This window comes from Macrotis lagotis, chromosome 7 (genome assembly GCF_037893015.1).
Source record: "Macrotis lagotis isolate mMagLag1 chromosome 7, bilby.v1.9.chrom.fasta, whole genome shotgun sequence".
Taxonomy (NCBI): Eukaryota; Metazoa; Chordata; class Mammalia; order Peramelemorphia; family Peramelidae; genus Macrotis; species Macrotis lagotis.
Genome location: NC_133664.1, coordinates 59,953,648 through 59,972,228, shown reverse-complemented (window position 1 = coordinate 59,972,228; position 18,581 = coordinate 59,953,648). Strand labels below are relative to the sequence as shown.

The 18,581-nt window shown below is 36.6% G+C and overlaps 1 protein-coding gene and 1 long non-coding RNA gene across 3 annotated transcripts in view; one reads left to right on the top strand and one right to left on the bottom strand.

Moving 5' to 3' along the window:
* NEBL (nebulette) overlaps positions 1-18,581 on the top strand; it is a 456,697-nt gene that overhangs the window by 48,703 nt on the left and 389,413 nt on the right. The gene's annotated exons all lie outside the window — the stretch shown is intronic.
* On the bottom strand, positions 1,368-8,333 carry LOC141492564 (uncharacterized). The gene is made up of 3 exons (XR_012469962.1): positions 7,364-8,333; positions 1,944-2,002; positions 1,368-1,848 (listed from the first exon to the last, which is right to left on the bottom strand). It is a non-coding gene; the product is annotated as an uncharacterized LOC141492564 (long non-coding RNA).

Genomic DNA, 18,581 nt, shown 5'->3' with positions numbered 1-18,581 from the left:
AGCTGTGCATGTCTGTACTGCATGTCTGAACTGCAGCTGCACCTATTCTAAGAAGTGGTTTAATAGACTGCATTTAAACCTGTGAAGAGTAATTAGGCAAAGGAAAAGGGCTAAATGTTTTCTAGGTCCACTGAGGATTTAACTTGAGTCAATGAATTTAGCTCAAATGGAAGAATTTGAGTATAAAAAAAGAACTTTCTTAGAGTAGAAATTGTTAAATAAGAGACCAAATAGCTTAAGGAGGGATTCCCTAAATTGATATTATTGGTCATGTGATTTCATCACCCATCTTTAGCTTCTACAACCATGGTTTCTTAACTCTTTAATGGCCCTCAGTTTTACCTTTTAGAACTCAGTGTCCAAGATGAGATTGTACAGAATTTACTCAGCCTCAAGATCAATTGAAATCCCCAGAGTGACTGAGGAATCCTCTGAGGATTGTAAGATGACATGGCTAACCCAAATAGTAGGCAGTGTTGTAATCTCTTTATATTTGAATAAAAAGTCATATCCTACTACTATTGTTATTCTTTTTTTTTTTGCTAAGTGCTTTCCTTATAGTCACATTGCTAAGCAGGACACCTATGACCAACCCCATTTTTCAGAAGAGGAAACTGAGGTTCTGAGAGTTAGGTGAGTAGCACAAGACCACACAACTAGTAAATAGTTGGAATTCACATCCATGCTTTTGATACCAACTTCAGCAAGTTATCCACCATGCCTCATTATCTCTCTAAATCATGTCTTGACCCCAGGTCAGGTTATCTATCTTAAGTTGTATCTGATTTTTAAATAAACTATAATTTTTCTAACCGAATGAATATCATATCCTTCAAAATAATTACATCATGAACTCACATTCAGATCCCATAGATGTTGCTATTGCTGCAAATATTTTTTGAAAATTACCTTTTGGTAATTTTTGGAATTGATTTCAGAGTCTATAGTTCCTTCTTTTAAAGGCTTGCCATGGTGACCCTTCCTTTTGAGGAACTGGTTTTAATTTTTGAAATTAACCAAAAATAATTTGGATTCAGTTCTATTGAATGTGACAATCAAGTCAGGCAATGCCATTTAAAATTAAAAACAAGATAGGATTATAAAAGAATGATACTGATTTCTTTTGATAACTTTAAAGAGAATTAAAAAAAATGTTTATTGATTCTCTTAATTTATATTACTGTCATTTCCTAATTCTCTATTTCCTTCTCCTCCCCCAACAGAGCCCACCTTTGTAATCAAAAAGTACCATTAGGTCAAACAAATCAGTGTATTAGTCATATCTGACAATATTTTTTTAAAGATAAGTATAGGCTCTTGATTTGATATTTTTTTAATAATCTAACATGTTTGTTGGAAGAAAACAGGGATCACTTATCATACATCATAGTAATCCTCATAATCATCATCCATATATTTACTGGCCTCTTAGTTTTGTATTGTCATTCTTTCAGAGACTACTCCATTCCTTTGGAATTCACTATACAGTCACAAATGCTATATATCTTATATCTATTTTCATTTTTGCATCTAAACTATCTAATTAGAACATCATCTTGGGCTATGTTTTGTCTTTAGATATTCTGCCTCCAGGATTATTGTTACTGTATCTTGGCCATTGATTGTACCATAGATGGTGTTATGTCAAGGCCTACTTCTCTTTACTTAGGCTTTGGTCTTCTCTTTGACATTGTCCTTCTGAACCTCAAACATAGTGTAACTGGTGATCTCATTATTATAAGAAACAGTACCTAATTTCATATTTCCTGAAAACAATGACTTCACTGTCATACTGAAGCAACCAGTGTCAACGGGTCTGGGGTGTTTGCTTCAGTTGCCAAAGAAAACCTGAAAAAAAAGGGAAAAAATGGAAATGGCTATTTTCCAACAGTACTTTAAAAGTAAATGTTACCTGCTGCCATTTTAAGGAAGATTATACATACAATTAAGTGGACTCCTTGTTGATTTCTTCTTGCTTTACTCATTATCCCAGAAACAACAGCTGAAAAAAACCGAATAGTTTATCAGAGAGAAAGAAACCAGTCTGCTTCTCTTTCTATCTTCAGGTCAGTGTTCCGTGTCATGATCTGTCAAACATATCAAGGAGTCCAAATGTGTTACAAAAGAGCAAGCTTTGGTAGTGCTGAGGCTGGCAACATGGGTTTTGTTGATTTTGTGCTGTGCTTTGATTTTTCCTCTTCTGAAGGAAAGAATCCTTTCTTTATTCTTACCTTTCTTTCTCTCTTCCTCCCCCTCCCTCCCTCCCTCCCTTTCTCCCTCCCTTCCTTCCTTCCCTCCTCCTTTCCTCCCTCCCTCCTTCCTGCCTTCCTTCCTTCCTTCCTTCCTTCCTTTCCTTCCTTCCTTTCCTCCTTCCTTCCTTTCCTCCTTCCTTTCCTTCCCTCCCTCCCTCCTTCCCTCCTTCCTTCCTTCCTTCCTTCCTTCCTTCCTTCCTTCCTTCCTTCCTTCCTTCCTTCCTTTCCTCCCTCCCTCCCTCCCTCCCTCCCTCCCTCCTTCCTTCCTTCCTTCCTTCCTTCCTTCCTTCCTTCCTTCCTTCCTTCCTTCCTTCCTTCCTTCCCTTCTTCCCTCCACCCTTCTCCCCTCCTCCCCTCCCTCCTTCCTTCTAATCTCTTTCTATTTCTTTCATTAATTTATTTAACTTGTCAGCAAATCCTCATGATTTGCAAAGTTAAGGCCCTGAATCAAATGGTGGTTGATAGATACTTTAATTGTTCTTGATATTCTGTTGTTTCTCATTAATGATTCTGTGAAGGCCACAGTAATTGGCCTTCAAGCCGTCAGCTACTTCTCTTGTGCTACTAATGCCAACACATCCCCAGTGCATTTTGCTTACAGCATGTGTACATTTGCTCCTTTTACAAACACTGAGTACTTACTCTAGACAAATCTCTGGGTTAGGCACTATCAGAATACCAAGCTGAATATAATATGAAGTTTACAGTCAAATGATGGAAATAGGGCACCTGCATAATTAATCCCAGGACACCAGTTGCAGGGATAAGAGAAAGGAACAGAATGTGTAATTTTAGTGTATGGTAGAGATATTGATGTTGTTTGTCTTTTGTTTTTGAAGAGGATCAATGACACCAGAGGGTGATGCCCTGACCTGTCATGGTTAAGTCAGGCAGAGTGGCACAAACTGGTCATCCTCCCTGTCTTTTCAAAATTCATTGACGTCCAGTGGCAGGACAGAAGTTAGAATGACTGGCAGTGGTCCTGGATGCAGTGTCTTCAATGTCTGACCACTCTTTAAGCTGGGGTGGGAAACTTCTGGCCAGTGGTCCGTATTGTTCCGGTATTGCCAAGACCACTTAGGTAAGACTCAAAATTCAATAAATCTAGTAGCTTTTTAGGGGTGAAATAATTAAATGCTTGATGTTATAAATCTCCAAATGACCCTTGGAAGAAAAAAGGTTCCCCATCCCTGCTCTGAGCACTCCACAGCACCGGCTTCAACTGACTTCGTGGTCATGGGAACAAATTGTCCTCATCCATCCATTCTGCTTGGGAGCCAGAAGGGAAGAAGAGTGTTGATTAAGTACCTCCTCTGTGCCAGAAAAGTACTTTGACAAAAAATATCTTATTTGATCCTCATCATAATCCTATGAGGTAGGAGATATTATTATCTTTATTTTAATAATGAGATTAAGTGACTTATATCGGGGCACCAGTTAGTGTCTGCCTGCTGATCTTCCTGACTCCAGGCTCAGTCCTTTATCTGCTACTCCTTCCTTTTAGAAGGAAGCTAAGGAAGCCTTACAGGGCCTTCATTGCCATTTACAATCTTAGAAAATTGCCCAGAGATTAGGTGATTTGTTCAGAGTCACACAACCAATATGTAGCAGTAATAGGACTTGAATCCAAATGTTCATGGCTCTGAAGCCATCTACTTTAGTCAGCTTCATCATATTGCCTCTTACAACTAATGGAAGACAAATAACTCTAATGGAATGGGAGAAGATGGTTAAAAATTCTTATTGATGTCAGAGTTACCAGGGAGAAAAAAGATTGGAATGAAATTAAGCTTGTAGATATTTTAAAAAGTACATGGGTAAGGCACTGTGCTAGGTGATGTAGTTATAGATACAAATGATAGAAACTGCTTCTGAGGAACTTGCTATCTCATTTATTAGGGAAGAAAATACATGTACAAAGATTACTAGGATGCAAGGGGAAACATGATAAATATAAAGGCAAGTTCAGGCAATGGAGAAATTTGAGGAGTGAGTGGCTTTGGTGAGAAGGCGATGGCGAGATTCTGGGAAAGTTTCCCAGAGGAAGTGACTCCTCAGTTGGGTCCAGAAGGAGAGTGGGAAGTTCAACAGGTAGAAATGTGGAAAGGAAGGGTTGGTGCAAGTAAAGGCAAAGGAGATAAGAATGGGGAACAAAAAGTGGTTCAGTTGGGTTGAATGTCAACGTTAGTTGTATGTGATACAGTGCCAGATTGCAGAGAATTCTGAAGGACAGGATTAGTCAATAAATAATAATAATAAACATTATATAGTGCTTATTATATATATATGTGTGTGTGAGCCATGTACTAAATATTTTATAATTATTTCATTTGATTCTCAAAACAGTCCTGGGGATTAGGTGCTGTTATTAGCCCTGTTTTACAGATTAGGAAACTGAAGCAAACAGAGGCTGAGTGATTTGTCCAGGGTCACACAGCTAGTAAATGCCTAAGGCTGACTTTAAATTTGTACTCTCTTCCCTGTACCACCTGGTTGCCTCTAAAGTATTCTTTACTTAATCAACATATAGAAGTCTAAAGGTTTTTGAGTTGAGGAATGAACTAAAGCTGTGGCATAGGATGATTATTTAAGCATGGAGGATGGAGGGCATATACTGGAATTAGAGAGGACAAGTAAGGACGTTTCTAAAACAATATAGTAGAGTGGCATTAAAGACCTAGATTGAATAGTTGACTGGGTGGTAGAGAATGAGGAATCATAATAGAAATGGAAGAGTTAGTTTTTACTCTGAGGTGATGAGCTTGAGAGTATGGTAGTTCTATCAAAAGAATTGTAGGGGAAGTGGTGGCAGTCTATTTGTCTGTCTCTATTCATCCATCCATACATTTATCAATCCACCCACTTACCCATCCACCTACTCAATCACCCATCTGTCCATCCAACCATCCATCCATCCATTCACCCATCCACCCACCCACCCACCCACCTACCTAAGAGATGAGACAATGAAAGGCATGAGATGGAAAAGGAATTACCTATTGTAACATAGAATTAGTGGCAGAGCTGGGATTACAATCAATCAACCATGTGCACCAGATGCTGTGCTGATAAATCAGACAAAGATAGAACAGTTCGTACCCTCACAGAGTTTACATTCTTTTGGGATACAGAAAAGTACATTAATATTACATTTGTATATAAGTATGTGATGTCTTCCTTGTGAATGTAAATTCCTTCTGGGTAGGGATTTATATAATCTATAATCTTTCTTTACCTCTATCTCTCTCCATGTCTCTATTCTCTGTGTCTCTGTTTCTTTGTGACCCTGTCTCTTTTTGTGACTCTATGCCTGTCTTTTTTGTCAGTGAATCTGTCTTTGTATGTCTTTTCCATTTCTCTTTCTCTCCTTTTCTTTTAACCATTTTTGTCTAAACTGCTTTAAATCATTGATCCAAGAAAAATCTTATTCTAACATTTTTCACCAATTTGAAGTTTCTTTTCAGTGGCTGACTCATGGCTTTGGATTTTTCTGTTTGCCTGGTGTACTGTGAGAAGAGGACAATACTTGGATTTCAATCTGATGATTTTTGGCCTTGAAGCATGTGACCAATTGCCAATGAATAAATATGGGCATTTCAGAAAAAAAATTTCAGGTTGAGTGCTGTCTGACATTTTAAGCCAGATGGAAAATGTAGGGTTAGAAAAGACACAGAAATCAGCTTCTAAAAAGACTTTCTGTAAAACACTTTAAAAATACTTTTTGATAGAGATTCAGTTTTGTAAGAAGGTCACTTAGGAGGAAGAGTGAACAGCTGCTTCTCATCCAGTACCGGATAGATAGGATAATGGGATGAGGCAGGAGAAGAACAAAGTAGGGTGGGAAAACTCGTTGTTTCATCTGGGAAATTCATCATGGTGGAAGAGCTAGCCAGAGGGCCAGGTAGCTAAAAGGAGTTTATCTCCAGTGGATTTAATAGGCCTGGTATTTGGAACCAAATTTGCTCAAAGCTAGAGTGAGATTCCAGCAGCTAGACCAGGCTGTAGGGGAGTTTCTGGGGCTAGAAAGGAAGTATAGTGTTAATCTTAAGGAATATGGAAAATTGGGAGTTTTAAATCTTTAAGAATAAGGAAGCCACAGGTTCCTTTTTTATAACAGCTTGAAGGGCACTGTTTATATATACAAATATGTATAATAAAAAGGAGGCTTGATTCTTGCTTTGGTCTCTACCCTGTGGAGCACATGTTGACTTCAAAGAGAGCTCTGTAGGGTGCAGACAGAAGAGAGAATGTTTTTATTTCAAATTTTGGCTTAAATCCATCACCCAACTATTTTTCATGGCCAAGAAACAACAAAGCCCATTCCTTTAAATTCTTCTGCTTTTCACACTGGACTACTTGTTTTTTTCTCTAAGGTGACATCTTCTATTTTCTGGTGGACCAATATGTAATATCACCTTCACAACGTGCTTTAATGGAAAAAGTCAATGATTGGATGGTTCCTTTTTTGCACAGGAACCTGTTTCATTTCCCCTGCATCCTCCTATAGTAAATCTTCAGAATCCAAAACAGTTGTTTATGGGGCTGTTTAAAACATAAAGCATTCTCTTGAAAGGAATTCTGTGATGTAAAAATGAACTCATGGTGATTTCATTTCAATATAATGAAGGCCCCTTAGTGATGTGAGATTATAGCTTCATCATAATATGCAGTCATGGGGCCATAATGATTTTTTTGTAAGCTTTCAAAGACCCTATGATTCCATTAATCATAGAAATTAGAGAGGTAAAGACAGCTTTAGACAATTCAACCTATCCTTTACTAATGGGAGATTGTTCTTTACATTATATTTTTCTAGTGAGCTTCCTGTGTAGTTTTAAATGTGTACTGTTGTCACTCTTCCCTCTTGGTTCCTGTCCTGCCACTTCAGTAGTCTCACAGTTTATTGGAGATTTAGATGAACTACTACTGTTATTTTTTTCAGTCTAGTTTTCACTGATCCAAAATCTCCCTCTGGTTCCCCCCCCCCCCCCCCCCCCGCCATTCTCTCTGATGTGTAAGGTCTAGTTAGCTCACTTAATTATACCTGAAAGATCAGAGCATCTCAATTCCTGGTCCCAGGCAAAGTTTTACTGGTTGAAAAAATCTCATACCTTATTTTATTGAATTGTTTCAGTTGTGTCCCACTCTTTGGGGCTCCATTTGGAGGTTTCTTGGCAGAGAGACTAGAGTGGTTTGCCATTTTTTGTTCTGGCTCATTTTACTGATGAGGAAACAGAGGTACATAGTGTTAGGGTGAAGCAACTTGCCCAGGGTCATATAGCTATTAAATCTCTGAAGTCAGATTTGAACTCAGAAAGAAGAGTCTTCCTGATTCCAAGTCCAGCTCTTCATCTACTGTGCCACCTATGTGCCGTACACCTTATCTTACAATCTCTTTACAGGGTGCTGCTTCCCGCTCCTCCCAGGCTTTGTCTCTGTCCATATCCATATGTAGTCTAGAATAGGAATATGAGGTTGAAGGCAGAGAGATCTATTTGAGAATAAGACACATACATGTTCCTGCCCTGGGTAAGGTAGAAATGAGCCCCCACCCCACCCCCATTTTCAAGACCCCTACTGAAGGTCTTGAGAATAATGTAGGCCTTTCCTGTTTTACCCATCTCTATATATCTGCCCCTCACCATAGACATCTCAGTGGCAGGATCAGCAGTCATAACCTATCAATGACTGTGGAGTGTTGAGTGACTCTCTCTCTCTCTCTTTCCCTTTTCTCCCTGAAGCTTTCCCCTATTTCCCTCCATCAAACTGAGTTGCTTAGGTACAGTATGGACAACAGCATGGTTTGGACCAGGAAGCACTGAAGTAAAGGGTGAGGCAAATTTAATCATCATAAGGATCAAATGGCTTTACATGAGGGAGAAACTTTGTCTGCACGTGAACTATCACCATAAATGTAAAAACAATTCAAATCCTTAATCTTACTGACAGCAGATAGCTAGCATCTTTGACCAGGAAGATCAACAAATTGTAAACATGTGAATATTGGAACATCAGTGTTAATAATGTGGAAACCATTGCTTACAATCCCCAAGTCTTCTCAGTCACACCAAAACTAAGAGATAGTCACTGGTATTATTGGAATTACATTTACTAATGGTATGCAGCAATCTCGGTAGTAAAGTCCAAAACCATTTACTAAGTGATTACTAGGTTCCACCAATGCTAAATATTGGAAAAATAAATATAAGCAAAAAGAGACAATAATATAATCAAAAAGAGTGCTGAAAAGTGGTGAGAGTGAGTAGGGAGGAGAAGGTACCCATACTAAGCATTATGGGAAAATCTGAAGGATCAGCCCTGGATCCAGGAGAGAAGCGAAGGATGCTGGCTTGATCATTTCCTCAGATTGGAGGTTCTGGAAGCAATGCAACAGTGGTTAGGGGGGAACTCCAGGAGTGAAGAGGTCTTCCAGGGTGAGAAGGCAACAAGCATGGTGGCAAAGTCTAAGTCAAGAATTATCTGGGAGAGTAATGAATATACTAGAAGGCAGTTTCTTATTTTTTCTCATAAGTGAGATCTTTCTAAAGAGGAGTTTATAGGGGGAAATACATTTTTTTTGGGTGGGTGATGACCAGAATGAATTAATCAGCAAGTACATATTAAAGTTCCTATTCTGTCCTAGGCACTGGCAATACAGAGAAAAAAGCAAAAAATAGTCTTGACCTTAAGAAGTTTCCTTCTTTTGAAGGAAATGAAATGTACATATGCTAATAAATGCTAGGACATTTTAGCGGGGAATTCATTTTGGTTTTGGAAATATCCTTACCAAAAAATAGAAGCAGATAAAGTACCACATGAGATCCTTACAGGAAGGCATGGCAATCAAACTGATTTTGAAGTGGTTCTTCTGTGCTTGAGATTCTGCCTTGCCCTGTGGAGGAGAAGTAAGAAGTATGCTCTGATTAATATTCTCAAGAATTTACTTCTTAAAGAGGAAAAAAAATTGAATTTTGGAGAGGTTAAGCATGGTGAGCAGGAATTCATGCTGGATTGGGAGGCTGGAGAGATCTGCTCACTTCTTCTGGGTTAAAACAATTAGAAATCATTTTATCCATCTGCATTATTTTACAAATGAAGAAACTGAAGCACAGAAGTGAAGTGATTTGTACAAAGGCAAACAGATAACCATGAGCAGCTCTGGGATTTGAACATGGATCCACTGAATCTAGTGTTCATTTTACTAGACAATTCATTGTTTCATGTGTGACTTAAGCTTTTTGAGCTTTGATTGTGAGGATAATTTTTTTGCCTTTATATCCCTAATCACTCAGCAAAGTGTTTGGCACATGGTAGGTACTTAATGTTTATTGAGTTTCAATTTTTTTCATCTGTAAAATGAGATTAGTGAGGGAAAAATGAGATGTTTATAAAAGCACATTATGAGCCTTAAAACATCATATACATATTAACTTTTACTATTGTGAGATAGACAACAATACCAAAATTTTAAATCAAACATACATGCAGAAGTTCAGATGATGGGGACTTCAATATGAACTGAATAAGTCAGGAAAAGGTAGCCTTAAATGATGAATTTGCATAGGAACATTTTATAGGCAGGAAACAACAGGAGTAAATATGATTTGGAAATAAATGTGTCTTTTTAAGAACTGAGTAATTAATGATATTTATGTAGAACTTTATGCTTTAAGGAGTTTTTCATCAACACTCCTTTGAGGTTACTATATTTCTTTTCTTTTTTTAAGTTTTTTTTTTTTCCTTTTTTGGCAAGGCAATGGGGTTAAGTGGCTTGCCCAAGGCCACACAGCTAGGTAATTATTAAGTGTCTGAGGCTGGATTTGAACTCAGGTACTCCTGACTGCAAGGCCTGTGCTCTATTCACTGCACCACCTAGCCACCCCTACTGTGCCACCTAGCCACCCCTTAGGTTACTATATTTCTAAAAAATCTCTTGTAAAATCTTTATGTCATATATTATATTTATATCATAGATGGTATGCAATTTGATATAGATTATATGTATATATATATAATATACACACACACAAACCAACATTTCCACATGAATCATATTGTGAAAGAAGAAACAGGGCAAAAGAAAAAATGGAAAAAATAAGGTGAAAAATAGATATATATCTATATCTATAAGGGAAGGGAAAGGGGGGTACATCTACTCCCCATTTGAATTTTACCTTTATGAGCATAAAGATGTGTGTCTGAAATGCTCTTTTGTCACATTTAGGTCATGGATTAACAGGTCACTTTATAACTCCCTCCCCCCCAATCTCTATGGGAAATTATTTATTATTACTACCATTGTCATTGATGAAATTTTCTTGGTATATTCAAGGTTTTCTTTGCTCCTTTTTTGGTGGTGATGTCCAAAGGTTAGGTAAGATTTTTGTCTTTAGTCTTGACTATTCTCCAAAAAGCTTGAGACATCCTTCCTCAGATTATAAGAGAATAGATAAAAGAGATAGTTTTTTTTTTTAGGTTTTTGCAAGGCAAATGGGGTTAAGTGGCTTGCCCAAGGCCACACAGCTAGGTAATTATTAAGTGTCTGAGACTGGATTTGAACCCAGGTACTCCTGACTCCAGGGTCGGTGCTTTATCCACTGTGCCACCTAGCTGCCCCAAGAGATAATTTATTAAAGGATTTTTATCTTAATAATATTTTAATTTTTTCAGCTTACATGTAGAGTTTTTAACATTCATTTTTGTAAAATTTTCTTCCTCCTTCCCTTCTCTCCCCCTCCCCAAGACAGTAAGCAATCTGATATAAACTACATATTCAAAATCATATTAATCTTATTTCCATATTAGTAATGTTGTGAAAAAATCAGAACAAAAGGGAAAACATAAGAAAAAATTACAAAAACAAATAAGAGAATGTTAAAAGATCTTTAAAATACCAAGCTTTGTCAACAAATGCCATGATTAACAATTATCCCCAAACTAAATGACTGAGTTGGTTGGAAAATTTTCACTATTGCAAAATGTATCTTCATGTCACCCATTTTCTGTATTTAGCCTTGTTTCTCATTGTTTCCCAGGATGAAATCTTGTAAGAGCTGACTGTGCTCTCTCCCATTTCCTCGAAACAAGCCATTCTCATTCTCAATCCTGGATCTTTGCATATGCATGTTTCTTTTTATGGAATGGCTTTCCTCATTCCTTCATGATGCTAGATTCAATTTATTCTCAGGAAGCAATACCATTTTTGAACTTTTGACTTTAAGGTAATTATAGGAAATTAAAAAAAAAAGTGCTGAGTGGGTAACTGAATATAAAGACTATAGGCTTTTTTAAAATATTATTTTCCCCAATTACATGTAAAGACAATTTTTTTACAATCATTCAGAAAAAAATTTTGAGTTCCAAGTTTTCTCTTTCTCTTACTTCCTTCCTCCCTCTCTGAGATGGTATGCAATTTGATATAGATTAAATACATATATAGTATGCATATATATTTATATACATACACACACCAACATTTCCACATTAATCATATTGTGAAAGAAGAAATAAAACAAAAGAAAAAATGGAAAAAAATAAGGTGGAAAATAGTATGTTTCAATCTGCATTCAGACTCTATCTCTGGATGTGAGTAATATTTTTCATCTAAGTCTTTCAGAATTGTCTTGGGTCATTGTATTACTGAGAACAGTTAAGTCATTGACAGTTGATTATCATACGATATTGCTGTTACTATGTACAAAGTTCTCCTGCTCCTACTCACTTCACTTTACTTCAGTTCATGCAAGTTTTTCCACATTTTTCCAAAATCAGCCTGCTCGCTTAACCATAGACTTTTGAGAAAGCAGGTTCAATATGTATTTCTAAGAAATATGATGATATACTTGAGAAAAATCATAACTGAAGCTTTGAAAATGAATGAGATTATTAAAAGAAAGCAGATATAAAGAAAGAAAATGGGATGAAGGATGTGGTTGAGCCTTGGGGAATACTGTCAATTAATAGATAGAAAAAGAGGAGATAAGGAAGAAAGTGCCTTGTCATTGTAGTTCTTTCAGAAGGGCAATCAGCAATGTCACATGCTGCAGAGATGTTCAGGAAGATAAGGATGAAGGCCACTGGATTTTGCAAGAATGTATAAATGAATGAAAAAGATTTTATTAGGCGCTTACTATATGCCATAACTCCATTGGAAGTGTATAGGCAAGTGGTCAGTCATCAGTACTTGGATGATGTCCTCTCTGTTTTTATGGATAATCTGATTCAGGTGAATAGGACCGTACTCATTGTATTTGTTACAATTTCTTGGTGGAGTCAAAAGACCACGGCTTCTACTTTTTTAAGTGCTGGAATAAAATCGATACCACACTTGTCTATGGGAACAGTAGACAGCTGAATACCCAAATATTCTACTAATTAGCTAACTGACTTTCCAGATAAGAGCTCTCCCTTCTGAATACCACTAACTTATGGACAACTGGGTGGGACAGTGAATAGAATGCTGGACTGGGAATCAGGAAGATCCAAGTTCAAAGTCAATCATAGAACTTCCCTAACTGTGTGACCCTGGGCAAGTCACTTAACTTCTTTTTGCCTCAGTTTCCTTATCTATAAAATGGTTATTATGATAGTATCTACTTCCAGGGATTGTTGAGAGGATCAAATGAGCTAATAATTGTAAAGGATGGTGCCCAGCACATAGTAAGCATTATATAAATGTATGTTATTAATATTTTTTATCATCATCATCATCTCCCTTTCTGAAATGCAAACTCCTTGAGAGTAGAGACAGTTCCACTTTTATATTCATATCCCTAGTGTGTATTGAAATTCTTGGAACACAGTAAGCCCTTCATAAATGTTTTTCATCCACCATTCATCCATTACAAGCACCAGTCTTATTGGTCATTGTTGGATAAGGATCTTCTTCAGAGAATGAGCTCAGTATACCAGAGGCCACAAGGAAAGTGGAAGTAGGTTAGAGGATACTGAGAAAACTTCTTTCCTTGAACTGAAACATATCTGAGCATGGTAGAGGGGTGGGAGTCCCGAGGGTGGAATTCCACGATGCTTGACCAGCACTAGAAAGATCCCAGGTTCTCTGGATACTTTCGCAGCTCAAGATTTCAGAAATGATTTTCTGGGTTTTCCTGAGTGTTCTTGGCTTTTTCTCAGTCTGATCTTTCAGCAGGTTCTCCTTCCTATTCGGGGAAGAAGTTGGAGATTCTGTATGAAGCAAGAAAAATACCATTTGTTAGATCCTTTGCCAATATTCCAGTCTTGTCTTAGCATACAGAACATATTATACATGCTCAGTTTACACAATGGGAAAACTCCTTTAAAGAAGTAGCCATGGCTGTAGAGAAAATTCCTCCATAAAAATAAATGCACATCTGTATCCAAAACTGGTGTCATATTTCACTCCTGCCTTTATACAACATGTCCAAAGACCTTTCTCCCAAGGTGCTATCTTCCTCAGTTACTCTTTCCTAAATGGATTGTTAGATTGAGTCTTAAGTACTTAATTTGTAATTAAGGCATAGAAATGCATTAGTTGGTTTTCATTTCAGAATATTAAAAGCAAATTTCCATGCTATTTTTAGAGTCACTGCAATGCATTGACAAGACTGCAGATTCAATTGAAATATTTATCATGACACCTCAACACTGTGTGACCACAATCAAATTACTTACCCTTTTGGAGACTCAGTTTCCTCATCTATAAAATGAAGATGATATTTTTGTTCAGTTTCTATTTATTTTATTTTTAATTTATGGAATAAAGCAAGCATTTCTATAATATGGTGTGATTGCGTATGAATTTGCAAATCTACTATGGACAAGTTGCCAATCCTTTCAAATATATAATGAAATTATCTTGTACATTTTTCCCCTCTTTCTCTCCCGCCTTAGAGATGGTTGCCTTTAGATACATATAATATATAAAATTATTTTATATATACTTGTATTTATCAGTTCTTTCTCTGGATGCCAATAGTGACTTTCTTCAAATGTCCTTTATATTAATTTTAGCATTTAATATAATAGAAAAAAAGTTAGTTGCTCAAAGTTTTTCTTCTCTCTTTTTTTTGCAAGGCAGTGGGGTTAAGTGACTTGCCTATGGTCACACAGCTAGGTAATTATTAAGTGTATGAGGCCATATTTGAACTCAGGTCCTCCTGACTCCAGGACTGGTGCTCTATCCATTGTGCCACCTAGCTGCCCCCCCCAAGTTTTTCTTAGCTATATTGCTGTTTTGTAAATGTTCTCTGGATTCTGCTGTTCCCCCCTTTATTATCCCATGTAAGTCCTTCATGTTTTACTAAAATCATTGAGCTCATAGTTTCCTATAGGACAGCAGTATTTCATCACAATCATATAGCATAACTTGTTTAGTCATTCTCCAGTTGATGGGCATCCCTGAAATTTCCAGTTCTTTGCTACCACAAAAAGAGCTGCTATAAATATTTTAGAACCTACCAGTTTATTTTCTTTTGGAAATAGACTGAAGGGTGTTATTGTTGGGTCAAAAGGTTTAGATAACTTGATAACTCTTTATAATAATAATAATTTTAATATTTACTTAATAAAGGTTATAGTGAGATAAACAAACTTTAAAGCATTATTATAGAGTGTCTCTAATATATTTGAGTGATTTTAAGTTTTAAAACTACATTATGATTTTTTGAGACATCTTGTATGTAACATAATAGGTGATGCCTATTTGGCATGTCACATTTAATGACATTTATTGAAACTAAAAAACTTGAATCATGATGTATTATAAAGAAAAAGCATAAGGATGCTGTGTTCTTTCTAGTAATGTTTCAAGAGTCAAATGACATAATATATAGTTTTAAATTCATATCTCTTTGATGCTTGGTGTCTTTCATGATTTTGGCAAGTCATTTAATCTCCATTAACCTCATTTTTCTCATCTGTAAAATGAAAGGTTAGATTAAATCTCTGTAGTACCTTCTTACTCTACATCTATACATTGTTAGGAGAGGCTTATTAGTAATATGCTGTGATTTATTGTCAGAGTTTAGAAATGATAATAATTTAGATTGTTGCAAAGTGCTCTTCATATATTATGTCATTTGACTCTTGAAACAGTCCTGTGAGATAGTGTCATTATCCTCCTTTTATAGAAAGAGAAACTGAGACTCAGAGGCATCGAGTGATTTCTTCATCAAATGATAACTGCTGTCAAGATGGAATTTGAACCCAGCATTTACTTATTATGAGACCAACTCAGTACTCACTGATTTTTTTACATCCCTTTTACTCTGATTTCCTCCATATCAGTAGTAAATTATAACAATAGATATTGCACAGGTTCTCAAAAGTCTTATTACAGTTTTAAACTATTAAAGCTTATTAGTATTCATAGCATAGCAATGAGTTATGATGCAAACTATGAAGACAAATTGATGCTCTTATTACTACTCATAACATGCATAAGTAATTAAAAATCCATCAAGAAACTGCCTTTTTGGGGATAAATATAGTTTCTGCCTTATGGTGTACCCATGATGGTTCTGAATATAGATAACAAATGAATTTATTTGGCAGTAGGAAAGAAACTTTTTTGTTGCATTTATTTAACCAGTTCTATGTATAATAAATTATCGATTTATCCTCCAGAGATTGGAAAGGCCGATGAACTTATTTTTCATTGATATATGTAACTCCAGGTGAGGAACTCCTTCTACTTGATATCATTTCTGCACCTAAGATTGAGTCTTGAACCTGTCTTCCTGGCCTTGATGGTTGAATCTCCAAAAGTCCTTCTAGCTCTAAATTCTGGAGTTCTGTTAATGGTATTGTGTAATGGAAAGAACATTGTGTAATGGAAAGAACCTGGAGAGTAGAGACTGATCCTCCTTTGTGTTTTTAATTCCTTATATAGATTAAGTGATTAATAAATGTTTGTTTAATTGAACAAGAAGTCTTGCAAGCAAAACCTCTGAGATCCAAGACCTGAAGTTTGACAGGAATCTTAATTTTTACCATGAATGAAAATAGTTTCCTTGAAATATCTTTATCTTGTGCTTCTTCTACACTCCCCACCCCCACCCCCTTCAGAGTATTTTCTGGAAGTTCCTATTTTTCTGCTTCCCTGATTGAATGTTTCATCCAAAGGATCACAAGAAAGGGAACTCAAGATATACTATTTATACTGTAATGTTTAAGTTCTGGAGGACTCCTTTTCAGGGCAACTGTTGCAATAATTTTTAACAATCTGTAATTTGACAATTTGTCTGACTCATTCCTTATCCCAACTTTATGGACTGACTCATTTTTATTCTAATTTTTTATTCATGGGAAATTGAGTCACTGAAGGACAAAATGATATGCCAACTGTCCTCACTCAAAGCACTGTGGCAGAATTGATTTTGGTATTTAGAATTACATGCATAATTCTGTTGTCTATTTCTTAGCATGGTGAACATATTCTTTTTGGAGAAAATTGTAAAAAGTCAGAGAGAGGCATGTAGAGAAGTAAAACATCTCTACTCCCAACACAGAACTGAGATTGTTTGAGCAGAGGTATGTGCCCCAGGGTTCCCTGAAAATTGAACTACTCTGTCCTCAGAAGAATGGATCGAGTGCCTTCCTCTTTTACATAGGGTGAAAAAATGTTGCTTAGCAACATTGATTCTGCTTGCTGCACAACTGCTGCTACCCACAGAATCTGACAAGAAAGCTATCTTCATTTTCCACCTTTTTCACCAAGATAAAGGAGGGACCAAAAAGAAGGCAAAGTTTATGAAGAAAGAACATGATGGAAGTAATATGAAACAGAACTGATTGATGTGGGAAGACTGTTGAAGAAAGAATATATTGTTATGAATAATGGGGATATTATTGATTAATGGAGAAGGACTCATTTTAGGGATTAGGACTAAAGAATGAAAAAAAAACTCCTCCAGGAGTGAATTGAACATGTCTATCGAAAAGAGAAATTGTCACTGGTCTGATGGTCATCTTCACAATTCTTTCCATGTTTCTGGATCATCCAGGTGAGAGTCTTAGAATGTGACAAGTAGATCCCCTTTTACTGCCCTTTCTCTTGTAATTCTTGGATTTCCTGGTTTCCTGGGTGAATTAGGACTTCTGAGATGTTTGATTTGGCAGGGCAAGATTTTTCTCATCTCTCAAACATGAAAAAAGCTGAGCCAAACTTTCCTAGGCTCCCCATTTCTTGTGGAGGCATACCTGATTCTAATGACAACCATTACCCAAGAAAATGAGGTTCCTCCCAGGTAGGAACCCATAGCCCTTAACCATCTTCTCTGTTTACAACCTTGTTTTCCTGTTTTCACATAGAATGATGCCGGCACCACTTAACTACATGTTAGGGCTTTGGCTTCATTCTGATGTCATAGAAACAGCCAGGACAGTTGGAGCAGAGTCATGCTAGGTTACAAATATGTTATAGAAGAGGAAGTGAGCAATTCTAGAAGGCTCATACCTCCCTTCTACCAGCTATGTCCTATTTCTGGGCTTCATCTGGTAAATAGTAGGTGCTTTAATAAATGCTTATTGATAATAACAATAATATAATGAAAATTGTAATGATAATAAAATAATTAATACATGATTAATGGCAACTTTTTGGATTGGATGGAGATGACCTTGGATTGCCAAAGATTAAGTCAGGAGAGAAAAGCTTAGGTAGGTCAGTCAATCAATAAGCATTCATTATACACTCTCTATATGTTAGATGTTGAGTGAAATCAAAGAATGGGAAAAATAGTTCCTGTCCTTGAGGGACTCAAATTATAATGGACAAAGACAATGTGCAAATAACTATGAGCATTAAATTAATATATCTCATATATATATATATATAGTACACCTAGATATCCTATGTAATGCAATATAAATAGCACAGCATCTGTATCCATATCTATATTGCAAATTGAAGGTAATTTTAGAGCGAAGATCCTTATGGTGAGGGGAAATTGAGAAAGGTCTCCCTGAGGAAGATATGGTTTGATCTGAGTCTTGAAGGAAAACCAGGAAGTAGGTTTGAGAAGGGCAAGCATTCCAGATCCCGGGGGATAACAAATGAAAACACACAGAGACAAGATTAAGAGATGCCCAATGTAGTTAGATTGTAAAAAGAGGAAAGTAAAGTTGGCTAGAAGGGATCAGGGTTATGAGGGGCTTTCTATTTGATCCTGGAGCCAATAGGATACTGAAACCATTGGAGTTTATTGTGCTGGGAGGTTATAGGATCAGATCTGCTTTTTTTTTAGGAAAATAATTTTGGCAATTGAGTGGAGGATGGATTGGAATGGGAAGGCACTTATGCCTTCAACACCAGAGAGAAGGCTATTGTAATAGTCCAGGTGATGAAGG